Source organism: Cynoglossus semilaevis, chromosome 8, assembly GCF_000523025.1.
Source record: "Cynoglossus semilaevis isolate Cse_v1.0 chromosome 8, Cse_v1.0, whole genome shotgun sequence".
In the NCBI taxonomy this organism is placed as follows: Eukaryota; Metazoa; Chordata; class Actinopteri; order Pleuronectiformes; family Cynoglossidae; genus Cynoglossus; species Cynoglossus semilaevis.
In genome coordinates, this window is record NC_024314.1 from 22,222,309 (window position 1) to 22,236,571 (window position 14,263).

Sequence of the window (14,263 nt, forward strand, 5' to 3'; positions counted from 1 at the left end):
GGGGGAGGGGTGTGAAAACATTTCTGTCCCCACGACAGACAAAAATTGACTGATTTAGTGGTTCTTTTTTTTGCGACTCAACAACAAATAAAATTAAATCACTCAGTTTTAAGCAACGTCTCACTCCATGTCAGTCAACATTTTTGTCATTGGTGCAGGTTGAAAAGAATGAATGAATATTCACTGTAGCATTCATTTGACTTTGACTCTGGTCTGACTCTGGTTCAATACCATCAGTCAGTCGGACCAACCTGTTAAACTGTATTCACCACCGTCTCCCTTTCTTTTTGTTCATCAAATATAAGCTGATTTAGATATTTATTGTTTTAATTTTAAATCTCAATTTCACCGAGCCGCTCCGCCCCAGTGCGACCTGTTTGATTCCTCTCTTTTTTCACCTCCGTCACTCTCCGACTTCCTCCACATCAGCCACTCTATCATCTCAGCCTTAGTGCATTCTTTTCAAGCCTCTCTCTCTTTTTCCCTTCAATTCCTGTTGTCACTCTTTCTCCCTCTGTATCTCCCTCTCGCTCTATCTAGCTCTCTCCTCCCCCCTCTCTCCCTCTCTCTCTCTCTCTCCCTCCCTCTTTCTCTGGCCAACGCTTCAGTACCAACATTTCTCTCTCTCTCTCTCTCTCCCTCTCCCCCCCTCTCTCTCTCTCTCTCTCTCCCTCTTTCTCTTCCCCTCTCTCTCTCTCTCTCTCTCCCCTCTCTCTCTCTCTCTCCAGCACAAGTCATTCTACTTATAGCCTCGCCATAAATCAACCTGTCATTCTCCGTCATGCTCACTGGATCTCACTGGGGCTCACACACACACACACACCCACACACACACACACACAGATGTATATAGGCTCAAAGAAATCACACGTGGCCAAACAAATGCTGAAAAACACACCCACGCAGACATTAACACCTTTGGCAAAGTACAAGTGTACAGATTGTACTGATAAAAACACACAAACAGCCACTCAAACACACACACACACACACACACACACACACACATATCTTTAGGGATTGAAGCGGGGAGAAGGACAGAGAGAGAGAGAGAGAAAATAATTGATAAGGAAAACAGTGATAAAGGACGAGACATCAGACAGCACACACACACACACACACACACACACACACACACACACACACACACACTCGATCACAAAGCAGCAGCTGAAATAATGTCCCTCCAGACCGACTGTCTCCTCTAATAAAACTCTTGTGTTTTCATATACACTCAGCCCACTATGATTTACTGACCCATTTCTATCGACGCTAATGAAAAGATCATTTAAAATATAATTAAAATATGGTTTGGTTGTTTCTCAGCCGGCTGTTGTGCTACATATCTGTTACGTTGTGCACTGACAGTGTTGCGTTACACTGTACCGTGCAGACGTAGTCCCTACAGACGTGTAGATGCAGGTGTGGATTACAGCAGAGACGGCCACACGTTAATGTTGATTTAATGCTATAAGAAACAAGATTAAAAATAACACTGGAGTCTCATTAATGTGGTGGGAAATAAAGAACTGTAAACAAAAAAACAAACGCATGAAGTAAATTAATAAGTGAAATGTGTCACTATTGTATTTCATAGAATTTCTTATTTCTACCGAACACATACAGCGTCACCAGAGTTTATAATCAGAAGGTAAATATATATATTTCTTTATGCTAAAAAACGCTGCTGTAACACCACATTTTCACCAGAGAGGGAGCAATACATCTAATCCAGTCCAGTCTAGGTCTAGATATAGGTCAAGCCCAAACCAGTCCAGTCTAGTCCAGTCCAGTCCAGTCCAGTCTAGTCCAGTCCAGTCCAGTCGAGTCTAGTCTAGTCTAGTCCAGTCCAGTCCAGTCTAGTCTAGGTCTAGATATAGGTCAAGTCCAAACCAGTCCAGTCTAGTCCAGTCCAGTCCAGTCCAGTCTAGTCCAGTCCAGTCCAGTCCAGTCCAGTCTAGTCCAGTCCAGTCCAGTCGAGTCTAGTCTAGTCTAGTCCAGTCCAGTCCAGTCCAGTCCATTCCAGGTCTACTTGATGGGAGGTACGGTACATTTATTTGATTCCTGTCTCATCCTTGTTCACCTTTTCTATCATCGCTCTTGTCTTGTCTTTTTTTTTTTGACAACAACACTGTCCTCTACTTGATGGGAGGTACGGTACATTTATTTGATTCCTGTCTCATCCTTGTTCACCTTTTCTATCATCGCTCTTGTCTTGTCTTTTTTTTTTTGACAACAACACTGTCCTCTTGTCTCCCCTTCATCCACCTGTTTCCTAATTCTCCATGACCAAAGCCAGAGCCTCGTAAAGATCCAGGAGAAAGAGAGATTTCATGGGGCTTCTACACACTTTTGGCTGTTTGTCTGTGTATGTGTGTGTGTGTGTGTGTGTGTGCGTGTGTGTGTGTGTGTGTGTGTGTGAGTGTGTGCGTATGAGGATTTCTGACAGCACATGTGGCGAGCAAGGTCACATAATCCTGTGGCCTCCAGATACCGCTATTGACACACACGCTGCACTGTGTGACCTGCGCTGCCCTTGTACACACACACCGTGTGTACGTGTGCACACACACCCACCCACACACACACACACACTTGTACTACCCACAGTGCTGCCAGTGTTATTCAAACAGTGGAAGCAGATTCCCCTCTGGATAAAACTTCTCTAGCGTGTTGCTCTTTGTGTTTTTTGCGTGATGACACACGTGACCAACTGTCACTAAAGTGTATGAAACATATAATAAAACAAACAAACCATTCACACTAACATTCACGTCAGAGTCTCCAATTAACCCTCATCTCCAGTCCATGTGTGTTTGAGGCAGGGATTCAGAGCAGACCAGCAGAAAACCTCTCTCTCTCTCTCTCTCTCTCTCTCTCTCTCTCTCTCACACACACACACACACACTGAGCTGCGGCTCCTGCCTGTCACCACTCACTCATGTTGTGTGAACTCTCCGTGAGTCCCAGCACAGACACCAGATCACATGACAGCCCCTCACATAGTGTGAACTTGCTAACAAGAGCAAACTGCTAAGGCAGATCTGTCAGTGTAGCCCAATTAGCTAGTTACCATGAACGTCTGCTGCGCGCTAACGCCGTGGCTGTTGGATGTGTAGTCATGTTGATATTTAAAATGTTGTTTTTTTAAAAAATATTAATCGTTAGTGAAGCTACATTTTGTCATTGGGTTAATGGTTACTATGGCAAAGGCATGCAAAGGATTTTTTTTTTTATGAAGACAATAGTGAGAAATGCTATGGTGTTGTGTCTAATAGACTGGGCTGAGTTGGAGGAGGAGGAGATGAAGATGCTGAGATCTTCAGACCAGGTCAGAGGGACAGTTGAGGTGGAGCAGTTTGGAGATGAAGTTAGAGCGTTGAGGTGGAGACGGTCTGGACATGAGCAGAGGAGAGAGAGTGAATAAATTGGACATGGGATGTTAGACAGCTGCCAGGCACGAGGAGAGGAGGAAGATTTATGGATGCAGTAAAAAGAGGACATGGAGATGGTGGGTGTAAAAGTAAAGGAGTGAAGATGATACACTGTAGCGACCCCTGAAGGACGCAGCTGACACAGGAAGAAGAATTCTAATATATGTCTGGTTCTTTCTGGTTTTATTTTAATCCTTCATTTGGGTCGACTTTGAACTCTTTTGGCTTCATGTAATGCTAAGCTCTGTGATACTTTATTTAGGTTACTTGTTATCTTAACGCTAACCTTTGGCTTATTTGTGGCTAATCTTTTAGTGAAATTTTGTTTTGATTTGATTTTTTTTAACAAAATAAACAATTTTGTTGTTCTGTTGTGGACTGTGTTTTGTATTTTGTGACCTTTTGGCTACATTTATTATTTTAATATTTGTCATTAGTCGTTTTTCTTGTATTTTTCCAAGTCATTTTCTTAGCATTTTTGTACAGTTTAGATGATTTTTTTTTCCCATTCACTTTTTAAAAGGTTCTAACAAAACACACAATATTTCTTTAGCTCTTTAGTCAGTTTCGGAGGCCGTAAAAAGAGTGTTGACAAGTTACGGTGTGAGGTTTTTTACTGAAGTTTGTCGACCAGAAAGAAAAGAAAAGAAAAGAAAATAATACAATATCAGCCTTGAAATAAATTACAAAGACAGAAAATAATAATAATAAAAAAAGAAATGCTCACGGAGATAAAGATCACCAAGGTCACATTTCAGACATTCAGAGTGTATCTTATACAAGTCCTCCTCTCACTCTCCTCGCTCCACTGCTCTCCTCTTCTTCCTCCTCTGCATTTTTCTCAACTCCTCCTCCTCCACATCCCTTGCTGTCTTAGACAAACACACACACACACACACACACACACACACTGGTTTCTTGTACTGACTTCTGTTGAGAATAGTGAGTGAACATAACAGCACATAAGGCTGGGAAGTCACATATTGACTGCTGACTCTACGGTAGTGATGTCATCACTGTGGCTCCGATGTTGCCACAGAGTAAACCTCATTTTCTGTATGCAGTGAGTTAGCTTCATATTATTGGTTGATAATCTGACCATTTCTATCTGATAATAATGTATTTCAACATGATAGATGAAGTAAATAATGCCCAAGGTTTCTGCACGGAGTCGTCCGTGCAGTGAGCAGACAGCCTTCACTCTCTTCAAGCCCCTGATGTTGTACCCCTGCGCCACAACAGAGCCGTTAGCGTACGAGCTAAATAAGCTAACTGGAGCTAACCCAACATGAGGCCGTCAGCCTGGATGAAACACCAGTTTCAATGTTTCAACACGACATATTTATTAAGTCATTAAAGAATTCAACGTGACAAATAAGCTGAGGTGAGTGTCAGCTAGCTTTAGCTGCGCTGTCGCAGCTAGCATGGAGACTAAAAACCCAAAAATGAGCATAAATATTTCAATACAAGGTTAAATATTAGCCATATTATAAATATAATTTCAACCCATATTACACCGTGTCAAGATGGCGCTATACTCTAGGCGCTTTTTGTAAAAAATTTTCCCAAATGAAAATATGAAATTATCAGGTACTGGCAATGAGGACCTGGTATGATCAAAATATATGTCAAAATTACTAAAACCCACATCAGTCAGTTTCTACGGTGACAAGACGATGTTACTGTTGATGTTTTGAGTTGCTGCCAAGGAAATATGAGCAAATACTGTAAAAATGCTCATCAAAAATCTGAAAAATCAAGTCAGTACTGACACAGTGACTCTGAATGACTATGGAAATATACAATCTGACAAAGTGCTGATGTTGTTAAAACGGTAATGTGTTAACTCGACCGAAGGAGTCGATTTGAAAATGACTTATTTCGTTTTTTATTTGGATAATCTGACAAAACCTGCAGTTCAAGCTATTTTCCCCCTCATTCCAGTGAATTCCGATGAATTGCAATTCCACTAACTTTGAACCTTAACGTTGGAATTTAAGTGTGAATTCATTAAGACTACAGCTGGGTCGACGCAAAGACGACTATTTTCTGACAGGAATCAACGGCTGCACCAGAAAAGAAAACAGAAACAAGAACAAACAGACACACACACACATACAGAAACACACACAGAGAGTCTCTCCAGAGACGTGCCCGTTCCTCTGACCTCTCCCTCTCTCTCCTCCTCTCTCCTGGGAGCTCTGGCTGTCAGCCCACTTCTCTCTCTTTCCTCTCTTGGCCTCACACTTTCCCCTTTTTTTCTGTGTCTTTTTTCCCCTTTGTCTCTCTCTGTATCTCTCTATCTATTGATCTATTTCTCTAATCTCCTTTTGTCTCCCCCCTCTCTTATCCTCCCCCTGGTTTCATGTCTCCCCTGCTTCTGCATCCTCTTATCTCTTTATCCCCTCTCGGCTCAATTCCCCTTCCCTCTCCTCCTTCAACCATACGTCTCCCCCCGTATCCGCCGCCACCTCCTCTCTCGTCTCTCTCCTCTGGTTACGGTGCGCCCGTCTGGCTGCAGGGTGATGTTGGGAGGGCTCTGATCTTTGCCCAGTTCATGATGCCACTCTCTGGGCACGATGCCCACCAGAGCTGGGCAAGTGTAACCATGCATTTGTCTTTATCCAGTGATGGGGAAAGGACTGCGTAAGAGAAAGAACTGGGAAACAATGGGAAAGAATAGAATTTGTTGAGTCACACTTTGCTGGCAGGAGTGTTTCTGTGGCTACAAGAGCAGCTCGTGTTAGTGTGTGTGTGTGTGAGAGAGAGAGAGAGAGAATGAAAAGAGAGAGTTCGAGGTTTGTTTTCATTTCATAAAGCTAAGCAATGTGCATACAATATGTTTCATCCCGACATTATCTTTTTTCCCATCGCATCCCGTCGTGTCATGTTTTCATTTTATAATCTTTGTCCATTGTTTCCTCCCTGAAGTCGCAGCCTTGTTTCCATTAGTAATGACTCGGTCCTTTCTCCTATTAATCAGTTTATCATGCACTCCTCATGTCAACAAACATTAAACCGGCTCTGTCACAAAGGCCAGAGCAGCTTCCCAGCACACATGCACTGGATTCCACAGATTGTCCAGAGGGGTAAATGCAAATTAGATTCTCCCAAGATTCTCCTGCCAGATCCTGACTATAATTTCCAGGTTAATGTCCAACAGAGCTCACGTGAGAATACAGCAGGAGGACGAGAGGAGCGCCGCTTCCCCGCATGTTGAAGTCACAATCATCTGCTGCCCGTTTCACTTGGACATTAGCAGGTAAACGACTAGAGAAAAGGCAGAGGACAGCAAATATACTGCCAATGTCAGCGCTGCCATTCGCTGCTCATTCACCCCTTCATCCAAACTGCCAGACCCACAGGAGAAACAGATGCATATATATGTATATATATATGTATATATATGTATATATGTATATATATACATAGATACACATATATACACACACAAACATACATACATACATGCACACATATATACAGAAATATATATATAAATATATACATAACAAGCATACATAGAAAAAATGTAAAAATGACTATATATATATTTACTAATATTTATTCACTACTAATTGAGATTATTTTACATTGTATTTATCACTAGTTATCCTCTAAAACTAATCTAAATTATTGGCTAAAAAACAGCATCAATTGGTGGTAATGAATACTTGGATACTACCTGCAATAGTTTAACAAAAATAATCACATTCACAAAATATATTAATTTTCTTCATATACAAAAATAAAATTGTCCTGTGCTTCTATATTTAGAGTGGAATGAGCATGGTTTAGAAACTGTGGCTGACACAGACTTCTGCTCAGCTTCTGTGTTTTGCAAATATCTGGGTTTAAGATCCAAACTCTAATGGAGTGGAATTAGGAATCCTGCGTTACTCCATCTGACGAGGGCAAACCAAATAATAGCATCTGTGTGTGCAGCATGTGACTGTGCTGAGGCTGCTACTGGAGAACTGGCACATACTGACAAACAGAGAGAGAGAGAGAGAGAGGGAGAGAGAGCATCAGGACACCTGTACCCAGCTGCACGCTGAGAACAACAATTCCCCTGCTGGTCACTAATGGTACAGGCCTGCTGGAGAGGAAGCAAATGGCCTGGAACCATCCACGCATGATAGGAGAAGGGAGGGCAGGGAGGGAGGTTGAGCAGTAGTGGTCAGATGGAGGGGAGCAAGAGAGGTAGAGAGAGGGATGGAGGGGGGAGGAAAGTAGGATAAGGGGGTGTGGGAGGGGGTGAGGGGTGAGAAAGATGGTCGAGCTTCTGAAATTAATTTGGCCAAAGCAGCCAAAACAAAAATAGTCTTCACAGGAGGAGAAGGGGAGCAGGAGGGGGAGCAGGGAGTTCACACCCGGGTTCTAAATGTCTCCTGTAGGTGATAGCTCCTCATTTATCTCCTCAGTTTCTCCTCCTTTTACTCTCCTTCCTCTCTCTCTCTCTTCCTCCCTCTCTCTCTCTCTCTCTCCTTCCTCTCCTGACCTCTCACCCTTCTGTTCTGTTCTTCTCCGCTCTCATGTCCCTGCAGACTACTACTCCAGACCAGCATGACGTGAGTTTCAGTGATCTAGCGCCATCTGTCTGTACACAGTGTTACTTCAGCAGCAGGTTAAAACAAGGATCCCTTATGGTCAAGATTATCACCCAATACTTTGTCAGTTCTCTTCTTCTTCTTCTTCTTCTATACTTTTTCAAACTTAATAAATAAAATAACACACACACACACATATACATATATGTATGTGTCTGAACATGTTGCAAAATATGTTTTTGTTTTCTGGCCACAGCAAGAATAAATATGTGGATAAAAAAACATGAGCTACAATGACGACCATTATAAAAACACATCCGCTCCCTGTTTCAAATCCTTGAGGAATAAAGAGTTTAATTGTCTTTTCTTGACGCTGCTCTTCAACCAAAGACTTTACAATTTCCCACTCATGTTTTTCATTTTATTCTTGGATTTTAATTCTTCTAGATTGTTGTATTTTTTTTTAATTTCATATGCTTTCAACGTCACTTCCTTTGGACAGAAAAACATAAACAACCTACTGTTATTGTCAATTCAACATTCTGTCAGTGGAAACATTGACCATGTTCTATGGATTGTTGTCTCAGTCATGGAGAATACAGTACACGGTACAGTACAAGGTACTACTGTAAATAATTATCATGTGTGACCTTAGAGTACTGTGTGTACTCCTTCATGTGTATTTCAAAATGACAAGCAGTTTCATGCTGCATTTAAGTGCCATTAAACAACAAGAAAACTAAGATCACCTTCAAATAAAAACAACAACAACAACAACAGTGGAACAGTGATAGTTATTTATAAAAGAGCATTTTATTTGGTTTCTCAAAACAAACTAAATGCTCCATTAAACCATAGAAAGGATTTTTTCTTCTTCAAAAAATGCCTTTAAAATGTTTCTCCTGAAGCTAACTTATAATTTCCACGTCTCAGTGTGATGTTAATGAGGCTCAGCTGTCTCTGACGCACATATTCTTCCACTGCATGTGGACACAATGTCCTTGCACCAGCCAGACACGTCCCTGCGCCACTGTTGAGTGGCAATGAATAACACGTTTCTGATCTCGATGCAGGCGGCACGCACGTTTGACAGACGACAAGGCGGCACAGCAGTAGCAGACGCTGATGTGAAATACACGCTGCTGCTGCTGCTGCTGCCTGTGTTTTAATATGCAGGATGAAATCCAGCAGATACAGCAGTGACAAGTGATGTCAACTCTTCTCCTTCAAAGATAAGCAGTAAAAAAAAAACAATAAAAACCTTTACTGGACAAAACAAATCAGGGTGACTGTTTCTCTACCTGCTTCTCATTCATTTAATCCAACAGATTAAGACGTCCGGAAATGCTGTGTCGTTACAGGATAAAGGATGGATAAACAAAGACACTTTAGTAACAGAAGAACCTCATGTACTGTGTACTGTACTGTAGACATACAGCTCATGACAAAAACTGCTATGATTATTTGATTGCACAGGCTAACGCGCTGTTAGCTTCCAGAGCAGAACAGACGCAGCATTTTTGCACAAACAATTAGCCCTTCAGATACGAACGGGTCAAAAATGTAGAAACATTTTATCAGGTTCCTAATAAGCTTTTTGGAGGGTTGGTTAGTTTCTGGGCTTTTTTTTTTATTTTATTAAAGCTTTTAGTAGTTGTAAAAAATGAAACAGGTTCTAATAAAATTTTCACTTTTATCCTCTGTACTAAAATGTATTTAATTATTTATTTATGATAAAAATCCTTAAATAAATATTTTTAACTCTACATTTCCTCATGCTTATTCTGACTAAATTGAATTTTATTTCATTTCTCTTTTTTTTAACTTTATTCAACATTATTGCCTTTAAATACATGCGTCAACTGTTTTCGTTGATGTGTCGATAGGCAGTAAAGCAGTTCTGGAAAGTTCTATGAATAAGTTATGAACACAGTAACTCCGCCCACTTGGTGCCGCCTCCGCCCAGAGGTACATATATCAGCCCGGCTAGCTCAGTCGGTAGAGCATGAGACTCTTAATCTCAGGGTCGTGGGTTCGAGCCCCACGTTGGGCGACTTACTTTTTCAGGAGAGTATAAGTGAATGTGATTAGTATTTAGTAACATTCGAAGTTCCAGATATATTAACACATGAACGTTCTTGGTTGTTAGCATTGTCTTGCTATTAGCATGGCTATAAAAACTTTAATTTTAAATCAGGACCTGGACTGAAACAATCCTTTTGTAAATTAATTGGTGGCAAACGAACAGATATATAATTTGACAACATTATTTTACAGTTATCTGACAAATATTTATCAAAGGTAAAGAATGCTATCAAATTTAAATTATTTTTTAAATATGGCATTTATTTTACCTTTTCTATCACTAAATTGACTTTATATATTTTACTGTAGATGGGATTGAAACATAAGGAGTGCATGATACGAAATATATTTTAATCACAGTTGTTGCAGATGAAATAAAAAAACCCAACTATGGCCTCATTTGAACTTTGACAAATTTTTACACTATTTTGTTAAATGCATTAACCATACGATGCATTTTATAATAAGAAAAATTCTTATAAGAAAATACTGTTAAGATTTGTCACTGTAAAAATAATACCACAGTAAACAGGAGCTCGGCCGTACTTCACCACTACACATATAAACAATTAACAATTATTGCTGCGTTGATGCCTCCCACTCCCCTCCTGCATCACAGAGCATCTTAGCACAGATTCATTTCCAGTTCCCCTGAGCACACGTGAGGTCTCTCTGCGTGGTAGAACCATAAACCATAAACAGACGGACAGACAGAGAGTGAAACCGTCTCCTTGTTATTGAAAAAGCACATCTGGCAATGAGTCAGTGTCCTCATTTATCGCAATGCAGTGCTCTGGTCCTCTCACTCTTTGCTACAGGCAACAGCAGCTATAAGCAGTGCACCTCCTAATAAATCATTTCAGCCAATCAGTGATGGATGGCTTTAGAATAACACACAAAAAAAGTGTGTATGTGTGGCTGTATTTGTGTGTAAATCAATGTTGTCTGCTACTTGAGATTTTTTTCTTTTCTTCTTCTTTTCTCTCACACTCAGACAGGAGACTAATGCTTTGTCGATGCCTTTCCTGCACACGCTGCAGTGACGATGGGGATAAAAACCAGGGGAGGATGGTCAGAGGTGAGAAACTGGAGACAGGAAGAAAGAAAAGAAAAAGAATGTGAGGAACAAAAAATTAAAAATAAAACGACAGAGAGAGAGAGAGAGGATGGAAGACGAACTAGGACTGATTATGGACGTGATTGAAACAAAGGAACCAAGGGAAGGGAGAGAGCTCGCAATCAAAGAACAAGACAGTGGGAGTACATTTAATTTGATTTTTTTTTCCCCTCCACCTTTTCCTCTTTTTTGTGCACGTCGGCCTGTGCACGCTGACAGATTCTGTATTGCTGCAGTTTAGAGATTGGCGAAAGAAAAATACACTCAGTAATTATCTAGAAAGAGCACCTGGGCACTAGGAATCTCATTATATTATACACACACACACAGAGGGGTAGAGAGAGAGAGAGAGAGAGAGACTCAAATGCAGTAATACAAATGTTAAAGAAAACAAAAATCAATAAGACTAAAAAGGCCTCACCTGAAAGCGGGTGTGTCTTATATAATAATGGTTTTTTTTATAGGTGATTTAATGGAGATGACATTCTATATGTCAGCAATGAGTCACAAACAAGTCATCAGAGAACAATCAGTTCCAGTAAATGTTCCTGACATGGTGGATTCAAATGTCTTTCTTTCTCCTTTTTCTTTCTTTCTTTTTTTTAAATACGTGAACAGGAAAGATTTCATCCACGTGCACGAGCTTCCCGTACCGTTATAACCCGTTGTATTCTCTGCTCTTTTCTCTTCGTTTGATTTATTTGATCTGCTGTAGGAGCAGACAATGACCAGTAGGAGGCAGCGTTTCCTCTCATCTGACCAACGTAATGTTCTTTGTCACTCGTTTCTTTTTTTCTTTTCTATTATTGCCTTCGTTCTTTCCTTCTCTGCTTCTGCTCTTCCTGTTTCCTCCTGCCTCCCGTTCTGGACTGGACTCGAAGATGAGCTGAACTTCTGTTCGGTTCTGATCAATTCATGGTATCAACAGCGATTAAAAGTACATTCGCAGTGAGGTATCATAACTATCAATGAAATGTTATTTTTCTCTAATAGATTTGATGTCATTTTGATAGAATAAATCGAAGAAGTTCGGCATCAATGGAATGTGTAAAAGTTTGAACTGCGTATCACAGCCTTAAAGAGGCAGAGCACAGACCCCGCCCACAAGAAGAAAAAATACTTGGCCGTTACCATAGGACAGCCCGGCTAGCTCAGTCGGTAGAGCATGAGACTCTTAATCTCAGGGTCGTGGGTTCGAGCCCCACGTTGGGCGCAGAACTTTTTTTTCTGAAAACAATTTCTGAACTATTTAAATTACTTACTGTATTTGGAAAAGTTCAATTACAACTTTTGTGTAGTTTTACTGCACTTAAACTTTTTTATTAATATATATATTCTTTACCTTTAAAGTTGATGTGGTTGTTGTTTCTGCTGTTCTGGAATAAAGGTTATAATTCGGGATGCGCGATATTAGCATATTATGTAATATTTGTAAGAATCATTATTGGTTTTTCCTCTGATAATGAAAACCCAATAATGCAATGCCTCCGTTTCGCCAAATGATGTGTGCCCTAAAAATAGCTTTGGAGATAAACGGCTGTATACGAAAGTGAAAGTCACTAGATGGCAGCATTACAGCTCATTTAGTTATTTTCATACTCATACAGCAGTTTGTACAGATAAATAATTCAAAATAACCAGGAGTGTATCGATATCGGTTGATATCGGAATCGGAAATCAAATGTTTGTCTGTATCGATATCGGTTGATATCGGCAAATATTTAATATCATCTATTGTTTGGACATTATCTGCATATCGTATATCGGCAAATATTTAATATCATCTATTCAAATAGACATTTTACTGAGAAAAAGAGAAAATTGTATCGGGGGTTACAGCTCTCTTCCACATCACTGAGACCCCACTCTAAAAGTAATGTCAGGAGTGGGATTTGAACCCACGCCTCCATACGGAGACCAGAAATCCCATTCGTCTTAGGGAAGAATTCAGTCTTGAGTCTGGCGCCTTAGACCACTCGGCCATCCTGACATGCTGACCAATCAGAATGGGGTTTAGAAGAAATATGTGCCTCATGTCACTGTGTTCATGAAGCTCTAAATATCAGATCTACAGATCCAGACTAAGTCTGTTTGTCATTGGTCTAAAAAACTAGTCTCGAGTATAGACAGCAACAGAATCTCACACCGTCGCACCAGCAGCCATGACAACCCTCCACAGAGTGCACTGTATTGATGTGGACACTCATCAGGGATTGATTGATTCTGTCTCTTTACTTTATTGACATTTTAGCAGAAATGATGACTGGAACTCTGAGAATATCACAGAAGTGTTCTCTGACCATATTACGGTTCAGATCTATGTACTTCCCACGTTCCCCACAAGCCCGGCTAGCTCAGTCGGTAGAGCATGAGACTCTTAATCTCAGGGTCGTGGGTTCGAGCCCCACGTTGGGCGAAGCTCTTTTCTGGAAATTGAAGCTAAGACTGTTAGCTATGTTACTCACACATTTCAGTGCTACAGTTATAGGCACTGGTTTTGTAATATTATTAGGTAGAGGAACAGTACAGTCGTGTACAACACGTAACTCATCTGTATCTGTCGGTTCTGCAGAGAAAATGGTTCAATTCTCAGGGGAATTTCCCATGAGTATTTGAGTATTTTTGAATGACATTCAGTACAGGTAACTGAAAAACCAGCAATCTGTGCTGGAATTAAATCAACGTCGACGCTAAATGTTAACACACGTGGATTTCAATGATCATTAAAAAGTAACAGAGATGGAAAGAAGCAGAATATGATGGTAATAAAAGACAGAAGAAGAAGAAGAAGAAGAAGAAGAAGAAGAAGAAGAAGAAGAAGAAGAAGAAGAAGAAGAAGAAGAAGAGAGGGTTTAAATAGAAGGAACCTCCTGGATAAGACTGTTGTCCACATCTGTTTGGATCTGCTGCCTCATTTACAGTCGACACAGCAGTGTGTGTGTGTGTGTGTGTGTGTCAGCTTTGTTACCCAGTGCAGGTGTGCTGCTGATAGTTTTATCAGTATTGGATCAGAGCTACTGAGAGAAAGAGGAGAAAAACCCAGAAGAAAGGGAGCCAAAAGGAGAGGGAAGGAGGAC

At 40.6% G+C, this 14,263-nt stretch overlaps 1 protein-coding gene and 4 non-coding genes across 5 annotated transcripts in view; 3 read left to right on the plus strand and 2 right to left on the minus strand.

Annotated features, from left to right (window-relative positions):
* Nucleotides 1-7,905: 7,905 nt before the first annotated feature.
* The window catches only part of LOC103382799 (ELKS/Rab6-interacting/CAST family member 1), a 145,658-nt gene continuing 139,300 nt past the window's right edge, over nt 7,906-14,263 (minus strand). The window contains exon 25 of the mRNA XM_008315718.3: nt 7,906-7,921. The gene's annotated coding sequence lies outside the window, so the exon portion shown is untranslated. The remainder of the gene's footprint in view (nt 7,922-14,263) is intronic.
* Nucleotides 9,965-10,037, plus strand: trnak-cuu (transfer RNA lysine (anticodon CUU)). The gene has a single exon. It is a non-coding gene; the product is annotated as a tRNA-Lys (tRNA).
* On the plus strand, nt 12,327-12,399 carry trnak-cuu (transfer RNA lysine (anticodon CUU)). The gene has a single exon. It is a non-coding gene; the product is annotated as a tRNA-Lys (tRNA).
* trnal-caa (transfer RNA leucine (anticodon CAA)) lies at nt 13,064-13,176 on the minus strand. The gene is made up of 2 exons: nt 13,139-13,176; nt 13,064-13,109 (listed from the first exon to the last, which is right to left on the minus strand). It is a non-coding gene; the product is annotated as a tRNA-Leu (tRNA).
* Nucleotides 13,530-13,602, plus strand: trnak-cuu (transfer RNA lysine (anticodon CUU)). Its single transcript has one exon. It is a non-coding gene; the product is annotated as a tRNA-Lys (tRNA).